The 17,366-nt window shown below is 45.7% G+C and overlaps 1 long non-coding RNA gene and 1 pseudogene across 1 annotated transcript; both read left to right on the top strand.

The window, feature by feature from the left end:
* The first annotated feature begins 835 nt into the window (after window positions 1-835).
* On the top strand, window positions 836-16,850 carry LOC125754004 (uncharacterized). Its single transcript, XR_007407158.1, has 3 exons — window positions 836-955; window positions 11,790-11,886; window positions 16,752-16,850. It is a non-coding gene; the product is annotated as an uncharacterized LOC125754004 (long non-coding RNA).
* LOC112650853 (U2 spliceosomal RNA) lies at window positions 3,025-3,130 on the top strand (annotated as a pseudogene).
* Window positions 16,851-17,366: the final 516 nt, after the last annotated feature.

Raw genomic sequence — 17,366 nt, 5'->3', positions numbered from 1 at the left:
CTAAAAGCATAATACTAAGAAAAAACAAAGAATATTATGAACAGTGATGGCATTCATGTTAAATTTTAAAAACTCTCATAAAATATTACCATACATTGTTTATGAATACATGCTTCGATTATCTATTGCTTTGTAACAGACCCCCCTAGAATTTATGGCTTAAGTCAACAAAAAATTGTTTTTGGCCTAAAATTTTGCAATTTGGGCTCAACTCAGCTGGATAGTTTTGCTGGTTTTACTAGCCACTTGGTGTCTGGCAGGTCATCTGGAGCTGGGGGTCAGTGGCACCCAGGGCAGCTGGATTTTTCTCTTTTTCCTGCAGTTTTAGGACTTCTCATTCCTCTGTAGCCTTTACGTGTGGACTCTACATATGGTCTCTCACATAAGCTGCATTTCTTACATGGCAGGTCAGGGATCCCAAAAGTACCAAAGTAGAAGCAGCCATGAATTTTTAAAGTCTAGGCATGGAACTGGCCCAGGTCAGTCCCACCACTCACAGACCAGCTCAAGCTCTAGGGAGGGTGTCTATTGAATGGGGTGAAATTCAGGAGGTGTGGCTCATTAGAGGCAGCTAATGTAATAGAGCACCACTGTGTGTGTGTGTTTGAGTGTGAGTGTATGTATAATGAACATAAACTATGTAGTCAGGATACATACAAATTTATGATATTAGTTGGTAATGGCTAGGAAGGTAGAGTAATGGGACTGGGAAAAAAAGAACTTCCAGTATGCCTATAACACTGTATTTCTCTAAAACTTAATCTGAAATAAACATGGCAGGTATTATAACCTTTTGTACTCTTTTTTTTTTTTATTTTTTTTATTTATTTATGATAGTCACACAGAGAGAGAGAGAGAGGCAGAGACACAGGCAGAGGGAGAAGCAGGCTCCATGCACTGGGAGCCCGACGTGGGATTCGATCCCGGGTCTCCAGGATCGCGCCCTGGGCCAAAGGTAGGCGCGAAACCGCTGCGCCACCCAGGGATCCCTGTACTCTTTTTTAAAAATGAAAAAGTTCAATGAACTGTGTTATTAATATATAGGGAGGTTTAGTGAATTCAGTAAAGTTGCCATAAAGTTGCATAAAATCAATGTACAGATATCTGTTGCATTTCTATTCACCAATAATGAAGCAGCAAAAGAGAAATTAAGAAAACAAATCCCATTTACAATTGTACCTAAAATAAATAGATACCTAGGAGTAAATCTAACCAAAGAGGTGAAAGCTATACTCTGAAAATTTTAAGATACTGATGAAAGAAATTGAAGACAACACAAAGAAATGGAAAGACAGTCCATGCTCATGGATTGAAAGGACAAATATTGTTAAAATGTCTGTGCTACCCAAAGCAATCTGCACATTGAATGGAAACCCTATCAAAATACTGATAGCATTTTTCACAGAACTAGAGCAAACAATCCTAAAATTTGTGTGGAACTACAAAGGACCCTGAATAGCCAAAGCAATCTTGAAAAAGAAAAGCAGAACTAGAGGCATCACAATTTCAGACTTCAAGTTATATTACAAAGCTGCAGAAATCAAAACACTATGGTACTGGCACAAAAACAGACACATAGATCAATGGAACAGAATAGAAAATTCAGACCATAAATCCACAACTATATGGTCAATTAATCTTTGACAAAGCAGGAAGGGATATCTAATGGGAAAAAAAGACAATCTCTTCAACAAATGATGTTGAGAAAACTGGACAGCTATATGCAAAAGAATGAAACTAGGCCACTTTCTTACACCATACATAAAAATGAATTCAAAATGGATTAAAGACCACCACCACCACCACCACCAACAACAACAACAACAAAAAAACAAGAAAAAAACCCAAATGGATTAAAGACCTAAATGTGGGACCTAAAACCATAAAAATCCTAGAAGAGAGCATAGGCAATAATTTCCCTGAAATTGGCCATAGCAACTTTTTTCTGGATAGGTCCCTGAGGCAAGGGAAACAAAAACTTTTGGGATTACATCAAAATAAAAAGCTTTTGCACAGCAAAGAGAGCAAACTAAAAAGCAACCTACAGAATGGGATATTTGCAAATGACATGTCCAAGCGCTAGTATCCAAAATATATAAAGAACGGATTCAACTCAACACTCAAAAAACAAATAACCCAATGCAAAAATGGGCAGAAGACATGAACAGACATTTCTCCAAAGGAGACATACAGATGGCCAACAGACACACGAAAAGATGCTCTTCATCACTTATTATCAGAGAAATGCAAATAAAAACAACCATGAGATATCACCTCACACATGTCAGAATGGCTAGAAACATAATACAAGAAATAACAGACATTTGTGGGGATGTGGAGAAAAAGGAAGCCTTGTTTACTGTTGGTGGGGATGCAAACTGGAGCAGCCACTGTGGAAAACAATATGGAGGTTCCTCAAAAGGTTTCTCAAAATAGAGCTACCTTATAGTCCAGCAATCACACTGTGGGATATTTACCCAACGAATACAAGAACACTAATTCAAAGGAATACGCTCACCTCTCTATTTATAGCAGCATTATTTACAATAGCCGAGATATGGAAGCAGCCCAAGAGTCCATCCACTGATGAGTGGATAAAGAAGATGTGAGATATATATATACATATAATATTACTCAGCTACAAAAAGAATGAGATTTTGCCATTTGCAATGACATGGATAGAGCTAGAGATAATGCTAAATGAAATAAGTCAGAGAAAGACAAATATATGTTTTACTCATGTGGAATTTAAGAAATAAAAGAAAAACAAGCAAAGGGAAAAAGATAAGAGAGGGATTGAGAAAGCAAGCAAGAAACAGACTCTTAATTCTAGAAGAGCAAACTGATTATTACTAGAGGGAAGGTGGGTGGGGGGATGGGTTAAATAGGTGGTGGGGACTAAGGAGGGTGGTGATGAGCACCGGGTGATGCGTGGAAGTGTTGAGTCACTGTATTGGACATCTGAAAGTAATGCAACACTGTATGTTAACTAACTGGAATTAAAAACTTAAAAAGTACTATAAAATCGCTTCTCGGCCTTTTGGCTAAGATCAAGTGTAAAAAGTACTATATATATACATATACATATATATATATATATATATTATGGAGGTTTAGGTTAAGAGCTCAATAATCCGGCATGCTTTGTTTCTAGGAACAATGTTTTTCCTTCTTACCAAGGCCTTTGCGTAGTAGCCCATGTCCTCTGATTAGCACAGAAATAGGCAACCTCAAGGTCAAAGATTTAAATATGCTGATTGGATGTAGCTTCGTAAACGGTATGATACTGAATGTTGAGTTTTATAGTGTGATGAAAGCAAATGTGCTTATAATTATTCAGCTCACCCAAGACTTCCCCATATCATTGGAGAACAGCACAGAGTGGACTAAATGACAGACCGTGCACGAGGCTGTTACAAATATGAAGGTCAACACGGGCTACAAACAGCAAAAAAGCTTCGGGAGGATGTGTGACGTGAATTAGACCTTGGCCATTGGGTAGGTTTGGACAAGTGGATCAGATGGCTCAGGCTTCAAGGCGTCAGAGGAGAGGGGAAATGTTCTAGAAGAGTGAGAACCCAAATATAAGAGGTTGGGTAGGGGAAGATATGGAAGTCCTTAAGAAGAGCCTCAGTGAAGTGTCGAAGGGTCGTAAGCATTTTAACAATAACATAAAATTTGAAATTTCATTTAAATGAAAAACCGTATTTGTATTGAAAGATGTCGTTATATTTTGTCTCTGTTACTAGTTAATTTTATATTCCAGCTGGCTAAGCCTTTGGCCCCGAAGTGACAAAATAGAGAAAGCAATTATCTGCTGTTGGCACTGAACCCTTGGGTCACAAGTCTGGGAAGTGACTTAGTCAGTCATGACTTGCCCAAACAATTAAGGCTGGGGCTGACTCATTAATGACCTGTTTTATGAATAAAGGATTATTCAACTAACAGAAGGGGAATACTTCCTAGATGATAGAAACCAGCTTAATAGGCCTTGGGTAGCCCTGGGTGTTGGGGCAAGAGCTGCCCACGGAAGTGGGGTGTACACTGCACTCCGGGCAGCTGTAGACAGTAGATACTGCACTGAAACTTGTGCCCGTATGGCTGGACAGGGGAATGAGAAACCTCAATAATGAAACGGAGGAAGTTTTAAAAATATTTAATACTGAACAAAAAAACCCATTCCTCTAAGAAGAGAGTTTCACGTAACTGCTCTGTTTAGGCGATTTGAGTCAATGGCCTCCTGCCAACATGAGCCTGGGGCAGTCTTGGGGCAGCCATGATCTAGCACCCCCTTAAAGAACGGACGAGCAGGGAATAGGGCAACAGGGCGGGTCGTTACGAACAACTTCAGGAGCCAAGTGCCAGGACCAGGGGCAGGTTAGAGGCCGGGAGAGGCCAGCAGGCAGAGGGGGGCACATCAGGTACCTGGCCAGGTCCAACATCAGGTATCTGGCGCATCAGGTATTGCCACAGATTGTGTTACCGGGGGGAGAAAGCTGGTCCCTGGTGACTCCGTTCAGTTTGTGTGTTGATCCACCTTGGCTGACAAAGCCTGGGTTCTGTTTGTTTCTGTTCCACAACGGCTAGCGCGTGGGTGTTCGCTGTAGAAATGCTAGCAGGATGCACGAAGTTCTTCTCTTGAGATGAAAAGATTTTCAATCCCCTGGTCCCTTCCTTTCTGCTCCCTTCCCTTCCCTTCTCTCTCCTCACCATAAGTGTAATAAAGACGGTGGACCTTCTTCGAAAGCCGTATACGGAGTTTGCATGTGGTGGACCCTAATTACACATCCACAGGAACGAAATTAAAACGTCATGATAAGTTTTGGATATAAGATCAATGGAAAACTGTGGCATTAAATACACAACTTAAGTCAACGATCTCTAAACATTTTTGGCTGTATATAGTTTTTGAATATGCACCCTTACTATGTGGAGTTGATTTATTTGTGCGCTGTATACCGCTTATTTTATTTGCACTATTTACTACTTTATTTATTTGTCCTATTTACTCCTGTACTAATTGAATTGAAGTTTTTATATATACAGTTTTTCCATGCCTTAATGGATCAACTTCTATATTTTAGGGCTACGTGAATCCCCTCCCCCACCAATCCCACCAGCTTCACATAATTGTTTAAATAGTTAACCGGTTTGAAGAAAGAGGCTTAGAAATATTTTCTTAATCCTACTCATGGGAGAAGAAATGATCTGTGATTTTCAGAATTCAGTATTCATTATCAATATTGAGCTTTCTAAGCCTACCTCCAGTCACATAAAACTGATAAATAAAATCTCAAGGAGCAGTGAGGGGGAGTGGGGTGAGGTGGAATGGGGGTTCCTTCTGTCGGGAGGTGGTGTAAGGCAAGAAGTCAGGGACAGAGGAGAAACTCTTTTTAAATTTAATTTTAACTTTGTTGTGTATCTACCTTGTGTCAGGCATCAGGGACACCAAGCTATAGAGGAAATGGTCTTTCTCTTGAAGTCGCTCATAAAAGTCTTAGTAACGTAGCGAAATTTGTCTTTCTGGAGGAAAGAGCCAGATAAGCCCAGCGACGTGAGCATTAGCTAAGTCCACATGGAAGGGAGCAGTGGGAAGGAACAGAAGAGGTGTTGCTGCAGATTAAGGAATGTCAGTTGACTGTCCTGTGCCAGCTCCTTTCCGTACGCCGCGTCTCGGATACGCTCAGGAGGTCGGTTAGACCATCGCCGACCCTCTTGCACAGAGAAGACGCTCCCAGGGGGGTGGCCCGGCTCGGGCTCCAGGCCCACGTGAGCACTCCCCGCGTGCTGAGCGTGCCGGGCAGCCAGGAGTGCCTTATTGACGTCACCTTACTAAGGTGCAGGAACAGCCCTATGAATAACTGTTATGTCGCCCCGTTTGCAGCTGAGGAGTGTGGGAGTTGGAGAGCCGTTCGTGGTGCCGGCCACCGAGTGGCACGACGGTCATTGGACCCCCTTCTCTGACTTCGCGTCCTTGATGACGACACGAGGTGTGAGGGCAAGGGCGAGCCGGGCCAAGGGGGTGCTCGGAATGCGAATCGCCTGCTTAGAAGCTCGCTTATAGCCAAAGCAGCATAGGATATGTGTGAACAGTCGGAATATTTATGCTTTAGCTAAATAAATTCAGCAAATTCAGTTTTAATCCTACCCAGAGGTCACGAGTATTACATCTTCCCAGGAGACCTCTAGGTGTGAAGGCCCAATTTAAGAACAATGGCAGGCGATTGTGCGTGACATAAATTTTACTGACTCTACTGGCCATCTCCGCCCTGCCGTCCTGATCTCTGGTGCCCTGGCGGACAGAAACCCCTCACTGGATTTATCCGGCCTCCTGAGAAGAAGCATTTTAATCAAATTTACTCCTAGCCTGTTCTTCAAACTTGTCATCCACATTCATTCTCATTACCCTCCCCGACTCTTCTGAGTCATCTCACCTGAAGGTCCCAGAGCTCTGTCTGAGGCGCTGTGGCCAACCACGTAGACAGATCATGTTTGTTCTTTCCTGATCTCATGAAAGTAGGATTGTGACTCAGTGACATTCTCCAGAGAGCTAAGCTTTTATTCCTGTGTCCAGGCAAGGAGTCCGTCACACAAACAGTGAGGGGTTGCTAAGCAATGTAATACACACCGCATTAGTAGTAGCCGTGGTGGCGTGTGCTCCCAGGGCCAGGATATATGGGGGATTCCAAGCTAACGTCCTGGGGACGCAGGTACCGTGAAGGCCGGAAGGCTCAGGCATGATAATTTGGTTTGAACCCCATATTCTCCTTTCTCCTTCCCAAATCCCTTGGTAATCAGGGGTGAAATAGAAGTCAGGATGGGAGAGGATGCTGATGAGCTGGTCAGTGCTTAGTGTGTCCATTGGCTGAGATAGCAACATATCCGGGCTGCGGGGTGGGGTGGGGGGACTTAGTTCTATGAACACTCATGACCAACATCTACTCATTCTTTAGGTTTCAGCTTCAATATCACTTTTCCCCAAAGCCTCCCAAGAGCGAATTAGGTATCTCCTGCTATGAACCTTTATTGTTGTTTCTGGTTGTTAACATCCAGAACCCTACTGAATTGGGGGAAGAGTTCCCTCATGTGTAGTATTTGTGGGATCCCTTCCTCTTCTCATGGGGGAAGCTCAATGGGGGCAGATTCCTCTCTCACCCCTTGGCAGTCCAAGTCTCATCCAATCAGATTCTATTTTCTGGAATTTTGGATTGTGAGTGACTGACACAGAGAAAGAAGAGATGGCCAGAAATCATTTCCTATTTCCAGTGGCAGGAGCAGTTGCCTGTTGGAAGAATTGTCCTCCCACTTGGTGTTTGAAGCCTTCTGGAGTGCTTCCGCCTTAGTGAGCCGCTTCCTTCAGCTTTTCTAGATCTTTTCCTTTGCCTAAATTAGCCAGAATTGGTTCCCAGACTTGACCCAGGAACCCTGGAGGAGCTACTCTACTATGAGCTCCCAAGGAATCTGTATTAGTTCCTTATGGCTCTCCGGATAAATAGTCATGAATTTTGTGGATCAAAAACAGAAATTTATTCGGTCACGGTTCTAGAGGCCCAAAGTCCAAAGTCAGTAATACTGAGCCAAAATCTGAGTATTGGCAGGGCCCTGCTGACTCAGAAAGGGAGAGTCCCTTCCTTGCCTCTTCCAGCTTCCAGCTTCTGACGGCCGCCACCATCCCCTGGCTGATGGCTCGTGGCTGCATCACTCCAGCCTCAGCCCCCATGGCCACATTGTCTTCTCCTCTCCTGTGTGTGGTAAACCTCCCTCTGCTTTGCCTTTTATAAGGATCCGTGTGATTGCATGTAGGGCCCACGCAGATCATCTGTACTAATTTCCCCATCTCAAGATCCTTAACTTAATTATATCTGCAAAGACCTTTTTTTTTGGTCACGTAAATGAACATTCCCAGGTTCCAGGGATTTGTCCAGGGTCGTGGCTATCTGTTGGTGGCCATTTTCGGCCCATGGTGCAGTAGCCTCAGTTTACGTCTCTGTGGTCCAGGAGATTGGTTTAGTTGTGTGTCTCCCTTACTAGACTGTGAACTCCTGGAGCTCGGCAACATTCATCCTGCCTATAGTTGATTCCTAGTGCCAAGCTTCTGGTAGGCGCACAGAGAGACTTATTGGACGAATCAATAAACAAGGTAAATCCAAGATAATAGTCACTGTCGCGTCCTTTATTCAACACAAAGTTTGAAATGTAAGATTTTAGGGGCAAATTTCCCCTTGTAATAGGCATGTTGATATCAACACCGTCCCACTGAGTTAGTTTTGCTTTCAAAGCTCTTGCGGCCCTCCTTCTTATAGGGCCAAGCCAGCAGACGCGAGGCTTGCGCATCCTGTCCGACTCCCAGGGCGGACACTGCTACCTCGTCATGGCCCTTCTCTCAAAAGCCCAAGCGCTGCCTGAGAGCCTTGACATAGCGTCCCGGGCAGGTGCTCCCTATCAAATGAAGTTGGCCTGCAAGATACAATTTTTCACATCATCATAAGCAGAAGATCAAAAGCCAACCTCCTCCGTCTGGTCCCATCCGCATAGCCAGTTTCTCATTATCCCCAACATTAACTCTCTCCGTCAGCGGGGATCACTCATTCTCCACTCTAAGCTCCTAAAGCTCCTCTCTCTTTCCTACCCAGGTGATAGCCCCCCTTCAGGCTCCAGCACAAGTCCCCACATCAAAGAGATCTTTCTTTAACCTTGACACATCTTGTCATTTCTCTTCGTGCTGCCAAGTGCAATTCGTTTTCTCCCCACGTCTCCAGTTGCAATCAGTACCTACTTACCCCAGTAAGGTTCCTTTACTTACTCCATCATACTGACATTTAATTTATTATCTCTCCCCAAATTCCAATATGTTAAACACTTTGTTTCTATTCTGAGTCGCTCAGAGGAGACTCTCAGGACCTGCCAAAGGCTCCGTCAGTTGCCAAGTGCTGTTGAGGTGGCCCCCAGCTATATTACGTCTGATTAGAGCCAGGTTTCTGATGTGTCTGGTTCTGACCAGTTGGAACTCTGTTTCGGGCCAAGTTGGAAGGATCAGACTTCCCATACAAACAGTGTAGTCACTAATCCATACACCCTTTCCCTGCCTTCATCGAGGAGAATACAACAGATGTTCCCCCACAATAATTTTCAGCTGCGTTATGTGCCACGAAACCCACTTAACCTTGGAGAAAGGACAATGTGCAAAACAAAATCACCAAGCTGTCGTCTGGCTTCAGAGTTAGGGGTTTCGGCTGCCAGGTACATAATATTAACAGGTACAGATTGTATTGTACCATCTTTCTTATAGGAAGGTAAATGTAATGTGGGACCTATCACCTGAACCTGGTTTTTGATGACATGTGGTTTTGATAGTATGTAGTTAAACTTTAAAAAAAAATTTTTTTATACAAGGCTGCCATGGTTTGGATATGTTTTTTTTTTTTAATTTTTGGTCATTATGATCTCTGGGATTGATTCTGATAGGTTGAATATTGCTGTTCATAATGATATGTAGGTGGTGGTAGAGTCAGACTCTGTTGGAAATGGCTTTTAGTTGGATAAACCTCCTAAGACAAGGGAAATAAAAGCAAAAATTAATTATTGGGACTACATCAAAATAAAAAGCTTCTGCACAGCAAAGGAAACTTCCAATAAAATGGAAAGACAACCTACTGAATGGGAGAAGGTATTTGCAAATGACATATTTGATATAGGGTTAACGTCCAAAATATAGAAAGAATTTACACAACTCAACACCAAAACCAAATAATCCATTTTAAAAAGATAGGGTGGAAGACATGAACAGACACTTCTCCAAAGAAGACAGACCTATAGAAAGCCAACAGACGCATGAAACAAATACTCATCATCACTCATCATCAGGGAAATGGAAATCAAAACCACCAGGAGATATCACCTCACACCTGTCAGAGTGGTTAAAATAAAAAATACAAGAAACAACAAGTATTGGTGAGGTTGTGGGGGAAAAGGAACGCTTGCATACTATTGGTGGGAATGCAAAGTGGTGCAGCCACTATGGAAAACAGTATGGAGGTTCCTCAAAAAATAAGAAATAGAACTACCATCTGATCCATAATTCCACCACTGGATATTTACCCAAAGAATATGAAAATATAATTCAAAATGATATAGGCAAAAAAAAAGAAAAACAAACAAACAAACAAACAAACAAAAAAACCAAAATGATATAGGCACCTCTATATTGACTGCGGCGTTATTTAAGGTAGCCAAACTATGGAAGCAGCCCAAGTGTCCATCCATAGGGATAGGTAGATAGATGTGGAGTATTACTCAGCCACAAAAAGGGAATGAAATCTTGCCATTTGCAACAACATGGATGGATCCAGAGGGCATAATGCTGAGTGAAACAAGTCAGAGAAAGACAAATATCCTATGATTTCACTCATATGTGGAATTTCAGAAACAAAACAAAGAAAAAAAGAGACCAACCAAAACCCAGACTCTTTAGAGGACCAACTGGTGGTTACCAGAGGGGAGGTGGGTAGGGAGATGGGTGAAATAGGTGATGAGCTTGAGAGCACCCTTACCGCGATGAGCCCGGAGTAATGTATGGAATTGTTGAGTCACTATCTTGTACACCTGAAACTGATGTAACACCGTGTGTTAACTACATTGACATTGAAGAAAAGACTAATAAAAATGCTAAAAGAGTAAAAAAGAAGTGGCGCTTTAGGGCTGGGAGCGTGGGCTGCAAGACCTGGCCCTCATCCAGTGGCATAGTACAGGTGGGTATCTCTTCAAGTCTTGGGACGTGCAGCTGGAGCCGTGAGGGGACCCACGTCCTTTCCATGGTGTGCAGGGAACACCACCAGGGCCTTAACTCCTCAAGCAGCTCCCCGGCTGCTGTCTTGGGAGCAGCCCCACGGGTGTCCACGGATGGTCAGCCATGGTTAGCCTGCCCCAGCTCCGGATGGTCTCCCTCCTCTCTTCACCTTCCCAGCGGTGTCTCCACAGCCCTGGCCTGAGGGCCGCAGAGACCATGCCACGTGCATTCTTCTCTCGCCTCCACATCCACCATAAGGGAGGCACTACATGCGGAAAAAGCTCTTTGCGCTTTGGCAGAGTTTAGGAAATCCTTTACGCTTCTCACGGGTGGAAAGAGGGTGCATGTGCTTTTTTTTTTTTTTTTTTTTGTGCATGTGCTTTTGTATCAATTTCTAAAGTATTTGATTTTTCAAAATATTTGGCTCAAAATTCTTCCATCCTCCTTGATTGAATTGTCTCGTGATTTTGATCCTTGGACTCAAGGAGCACCACCGGGAAAATGGAAACATTGTCCACTATTGTCCCCAGGCCTCCCAAACAACAGAGGCCTAGCTAACCTGGCTTTAGTGACCTTTACCTTCTCCCACTCCTGTTTTGGAGGTGGTGTTGATGTGGGGGAAAAGAAAAAAAGATCAAAATGAAGATATCCGTGAGACCAAAGAAAGGCAGCTGGGAACTTTGGGCTGGGTTGTCACCCCGAGGACCGGAGCAGCACAGGCTGCAGAAACGCCTTGCCTAATGTGACGGGGCCATACAGAAAGGACGTGATGCTTTCCAACCAGTTTTGTGGTTTAGCAATTGTCAAAAACCTCTGACATGACTGAGATAACATCTCTCATGTTTTAAAATAAAAACTGCAAGGAAAAGTCCCTATTATATAGATATTAGAGGTGAGCCTTCTATGCCAGTATCTTTTGGGGGATGGGGCAGCCTTGAGCTCCGGCGACTACCAGAAGCTGCCCAGAGCAGCTCTCCAAACCCAATTTCTGCTTGTCCTTCAGGCCAGAAGCAGAGCAGTGAGAAGCCAGGCCCCAGCTGTACCATTCGCTTTGCAGCATCAGAAGATGGAAACGTTGCTCGCGCCCCGGTGATTCCGCGGTACGCAATGCCAACCATCTGATATTTGTGCTAAGTGGGATTGCTGAGCGAAACATCCGGGGGGCAGCTTACCAACATGACAGGTGGCGGGAAGGGCTCTGGGCTCCAGCAAGTGGGCATCTGGACTCCCTAATATCCATCCAGGAAGGGAGATGCGAGCCCACATTCCTCCGAAGCCCGGGATTGCAGCCTTGGTTGCCGCCTCGCTCAACATCTGGTCAAGGCTGTGGGGCGGGCAGGCCACGTTGGTTGGTGGTGGTGACAGCTGTCGTTGACAGCCAATAACGAATCACCTTATTTGGAGAAGAGTATTTGCCTGCCCCCCCATCCCCCCACCCACATTACCTGGGTCTGAAAGGCTAGAATGTTCTCAGAGAAGGAACTTTTCTTGGCAAATGTTGGCTTCATAAAGGATGAAGTCATGACGAAAGAGAAGACCTTGCAAGGGCACGAGTCTCATTGTTTGCAGGGACAGCGCTGCTTCTCGAACCTTAAAATGCTCATTGGTTTCAAGCCGCAATCGTGCTTCTGCAGTGGGGCCTCTGATTCAGAATTTCCATCCCGCGTTCATAGGGTGGTGCTGGCCCCATGGACCCCTGTCCGAGGACTAAAGGCTTGTGTCCATGAGTCTTATGGGGACGCATAGATAAGAACCACCCGGAGGGAATTCTTCCCCTCTCTCCCCCACGAGGACTGCCATAGGGGGTGATGAGGGGCAGTGCATAATTTTAAAAAGGATTTTTGAGACCTAAGTCATATGCCATAAAATCCACCCATTTTGAGCGTACGTACAGTTCAATGGTTGTTAGTATTCGTTGTGCAGCCTTCACCACAATCTGAGATTAAATCATGTCCCTCACCCTCTCCTCGTTCCTCTTCCATCATTCCCCACGCTCATCCCCCAGCTCTCGGCAACCACGAATCTATTCCCTATTTGTATAGATTTGCCTTTTCCAGGCCTTTCATGTGGGCAGAATCACCAATATGTGGTCTTTTGTGTCTGGCTTCTTTCACTTAGTGTAATATTTTTGAGATTCATTCATGTTGTAGCCTATGTGCCAGGACTTTGTTCCTTTTTATGGGCACATGTGCTTGTGAAAAGCTCAGTGTGATTTCGTGGCTTCCTGGTGGAGGACCACCCCATAGAAACTATCAGCTTGGAAAGCATCATCTTTTTTTTAATTTTCAAAATGGGGAAGCAGAGAGGCCGAATAATTCCTTTGTGCAATTAGTAATTGGACCCAGTGTCTTTTGACTTCAAACCCCAGGTCCTTTCCTTGATGCAATGTCCATGAACCCAGCAGATAACACATCTGAGGTCACCTCAGGCTGTAGTGTTCTCCCAGAGCTTGCTCGCCGGAAGGCAACCGGGATGCCTTTGCAACAGTCTTGGCAAAGGACAACATTCAGGGGAACATTTCCAGCTTCAAGAAGGTCTTGTAAAGCCTTTTGAGTTTTTATTGAAATCATTGGAGGAGACACATTACACGTCATGATACATAGCAAAATCATCCTTTTTGAGTGTCACATCCCCACATTGCACAGTACAGCAGCTGTCCCCTCCTGGGGTATCCCTCTTTCTTTGTGTTCTCTCTCTCTGTCTCTCTTTCGGGCTATTGGCTGGGTTTTTTTCTGCTTCCTCCACCAGGAAGGAGTTATTTTCTTTGTTGCTTAGTCCTTGCACTTTAAAGCAGATCAACTTAGTCATTCTGGGCTGTTCTCTCCTTCTCTGTTTATACCTTTATCCGTTTCTCAGAATGGTGCTCTAAGGACTGGTGAGGTTGGAGAAGGCTATGGCAAGTTTGGAAATATATTTTTTTAAGATTTATTTCCTTTTTTAAGAGAGAGAGAGGGAGCAGGTGTGTGTGAGCACACACAAACTGGGGGAGAGGCAGAACGAGTGACTCCTGTAGACTCCGCTGAGTGTAGAGCCCCACACAGGGCTTGATCCCACAACCCACGAGACCATGACCTGAGCTGACACCAAGACACCAAGAGTCAGATGCTTAACTGAGCCCCCCCACCCCCAGGTGCCCCAGTTTGGAGTATTTTCTGTGCTGTGCTACAGGTGTTGGAGGTGGGTCATGTTCTGGGCTACCACGGCCTATCTTTGGAGGAGGCGTCCAAGGGCCCAGGCATCAGCCGCCTGGCTGATGTCCAGTCCAAAGAGGGATGAGAAGCCATCCTTCTTCTTAACCTCAGCTTCAGGCCAGAGTCTTCTTGGTAAAGGCCTCATGAAAAACAGCTTCCTCAAGAACTTTGACCCTTTTATCAGTCACTGGTCTTCCTCCCCCCCAGCCTCCTGGTTCCCCTCTAGCTCTGGACAAGCTGAATTGTGTTCAGAGCCTCTTGTAATTGAGGCCGTTACATGCTGGGCTCAGAGCAGAGCAACTTGGCAACTCAACAGCTTTAGCGTCCCTGCTCTCGACGTCGCCCGTGCCCCGGTGCCTCTCCCTGCCTTGAGCTGCCTTTGCTCATTGAAAAAGGAAGACCTGCCTGCTTGGGACCTCAGCATCTAGGACAGGCCTGCAAGGGCCCTCCGAGTTTATCTTCTCCAACACGCCCAATTGTCAGGTGGGGAAACTGAGAGCGTCAGGAGCCAAGTGTCTTGCAATCGTCAGGATGTTAGCTCCGAGTGTGTGTGTGGCCGTGTGAGAGTCAGAACAGAAGCAGCAGAAGAGAGCAGATTCTATAGAAAGCAGAGAGCAGAAAAATATATCGCAAACTGGGAAAACAAGAGCATTTGAGTTGGAGGTAAATTCCCGAACCGTCTCTGTTGCCTCATCGTCTGGGGCAGAGGAGTGATGGGAATATTAATGTGCCATGCCGGCCTTTAGTTGCAGAGTGCGTGAGTTCTAACGGGGAAAAAGATCCTGGAGAGCTTCTGGAAACCACGTGTCCAACACAGTTCTGGCACACAGCAGGCGCTCAATAAATATTTGTTGATTGATTCAAAGTAGAACAAGTAGGCATGCTCCACATGTAGCGGCAACCCTGCCAAGTATGTGCTGCTTTTTAAAAAATATATATAATTTAATTTATTTTTCCTTCTCTCCCTACCCCCCGCCCCCGGTAAGTATGTGCTTTGTTTAACAGGCTGCAATTTCTGCATTTGGCTTGCAGGTGTCTGTGGGTACCAGCCCCGGGCATGAATGTCACCCTTTCTTCCCGTGTCCCTTGTACGGGTCTTTGAAGCTGCCCAGTAGTGAAGGGACCGTGTCCCTTCACCTGCAGCACATCCAGTTGAATTCGACTTCACAATCAAGACATTCTGAGTGCTCCCTCCTCATTCATCTTTCCTGCAGAGTGGGACTCAAAGGGGATAGAAGGGAGGGGCAGGGAACATTATGTCTTGTAGGTCCGATGTCTGACTTTTGTTTAATCACAACGTCTAGAGGTAACAGTGCGTAAAGCTTGCAGGACAGTATCTCATCCATTTTCTCACTTGGTTCCTTCGATAGCCCGGTCAGGGGCTCCTGGGAACGAAGGTCAGGCTGCCCACCCCAGGTCAGTGCCCAGCTTCCTGTCTGCTCTGAGGTCTTTCAGGCCCCGCCACCCAGTGCGGTTTCCCCGGCACCCTGATCGGTTCACCCCAGCACCTCTGACGGGGCCTTCCCAGGGTGCTTTTGGAGCAGGGCTCCCTTGGGCAGAGCTCCCCTTAGGGCTCGGGGCCCTGCAGCCATGGCTTCCCTCGGGAGATGTTCTGTGCTCAGAGACCGTGACTCACAAGCTACAGGAAGTTCTTGGCAAGCTCCCTGCACGCTGCAATAAAATTAATGGCTCAGAAGGTGTGTTTGGTGAAGAAGAAGGACACAAGCAATGACTGTACAGTTCCTGGCTGGAAAGCACCTGCTGGGACCTGGGGAGGTCGGGCCCTGGTTTGGCAGGACGGCTGCGGCCTCCATGGCATCAGGGGCCAAGCGGTCTGTGTGAGGGTCCCCGGGAGGCCTCCATTCCCTTGAGCTTGCCCCGCTCGATCTGGGTCAGGTTCTCTGGACCTTGACACATCTGTTGGGATTCTTGCTTCACCCCGCCCTCCTCAAAAGGCCACCCTCCTCATCAAGCCATCCTCGTTCCTCTGGCGCCTCGTCTCAGCTAGCACCGAGGAGGAAGGTAGCCGCCGATGCCAAGCCGCGCGTAGCCTGACGAAGGCCGTTCTATGAGGAGGCGATTGCCCCTTGTGCATGCAGGGGTCCAGTCATTTTTTTTCCAAACAGTGAATATTTATTAAGGTCCCACCATGTGCTAGATTCCTGGGATACGATGGCAAGCAGATAACACCTGCTCTTCACACGGATAGGGCTCCTCAGAGGGCCTGGTTCTAGGGCAGGACAGTTACATCGGCAGCAACAAGACGGCATGAAAGGGGAAGGACGGGGGCCTCAGAGCATGTGGCAGGACCCTCCAGTCGCTTACGGGTGCGGAGTCAGGGCTTCTTAATTCAGAAGGGAACTCTGATGGTGGAATGCCAGGCAGTGCGACAGACTCCCATGGGAGAGGCCAGTGCCACGGGCTCTGGGTCCCAGGCCCCGCCTCGGGCCTAACCAACCACGTGGCTTCCGCAAGTCAGCTCACTTCTCGGCCTTGTTCTCCTTCTCAGCACAATCAGGACCCTGGTCTTGAGGGTATCTAAGGTCCCCTTGAATGCTGAAACATCCGGTGAGCCCCGGCTGCATCCGGTGTTTGTTTGGCACATCGATTCTTTTAAAATTTAATGTTCTACTGTATGTTAGTAAATTGAACACCAATAAAAAATAAATTAAAAAAATTTAATGTTCTAATTGAGTAATCGACAAATATAACCATATATTTAAAGTGTGTAACGTGGTGATTTTTACCCAGAGACGCTGTGGTTTGATTACTAGGTCAAGATGATTGACGACACATGCATCACCTTGCAAGTTAACCGCCCCCCCTTTCCTGTGGCGAGAATGCTCACGGTCTACTCTCAGCGACTACAAGGTACACAATCCCGTGGTATGAACTATAGTCCCCAAGCATCCGTCAGGTCCTCAGAACTTAGCCTTCTTAGGACTGGAAGTCTGTACCCCTTGGCCTCTGTCACACCATTTCCCTCTCTCTCCAGCTCCTGGCAACTGCCATTCTATTCTCTGTTTTAACGAAATTGGATTGTTTGTCTGTTTAAGGTTCCACATGTAGGTCACATCACGCATTATTGATTTCTCTGTCTGGCTTAGTTCACCGAGCCTCATGTCCTCCAAGGTCATCCGCGTTGTAGCAAATGACAGGAGTTCCTTCTTTTGTATGGCTGAATAATATTCCTCTGTCTGTGTGTGTGTGTGTGTGTGTGTGTATCACATTTTCTTTTTCTAGTCATCCATCGAAGGACATTTGGGTTGTTTCTATATCTTGGTGATTGTGAATAATGCTGCAGTGAATACAGGCATGAGGAGGCTGATTCTTTTTTTTTTTTTTAAAGATTTTATTTATTTATGATAGTCACACAGAGAGAGAGAGAG

The sequence above is a fragment of the Canis lupus genome, chromosome 29 (genome assembly GCF_003254725.2).
Source record: "Canis lupus dingo isolate Sandy chromosome 29, ASM325472v2, whole genome shotgun sequence".
Taxonomy (NCBI): Eukaryota; Metazoa; Chordata; class Mammalia; order Carnivora; family Canidae; genus Canis; species Canis lupus.
This window is presented reverse-complemented; position numbering and strand designations above follow the sequence as displayed.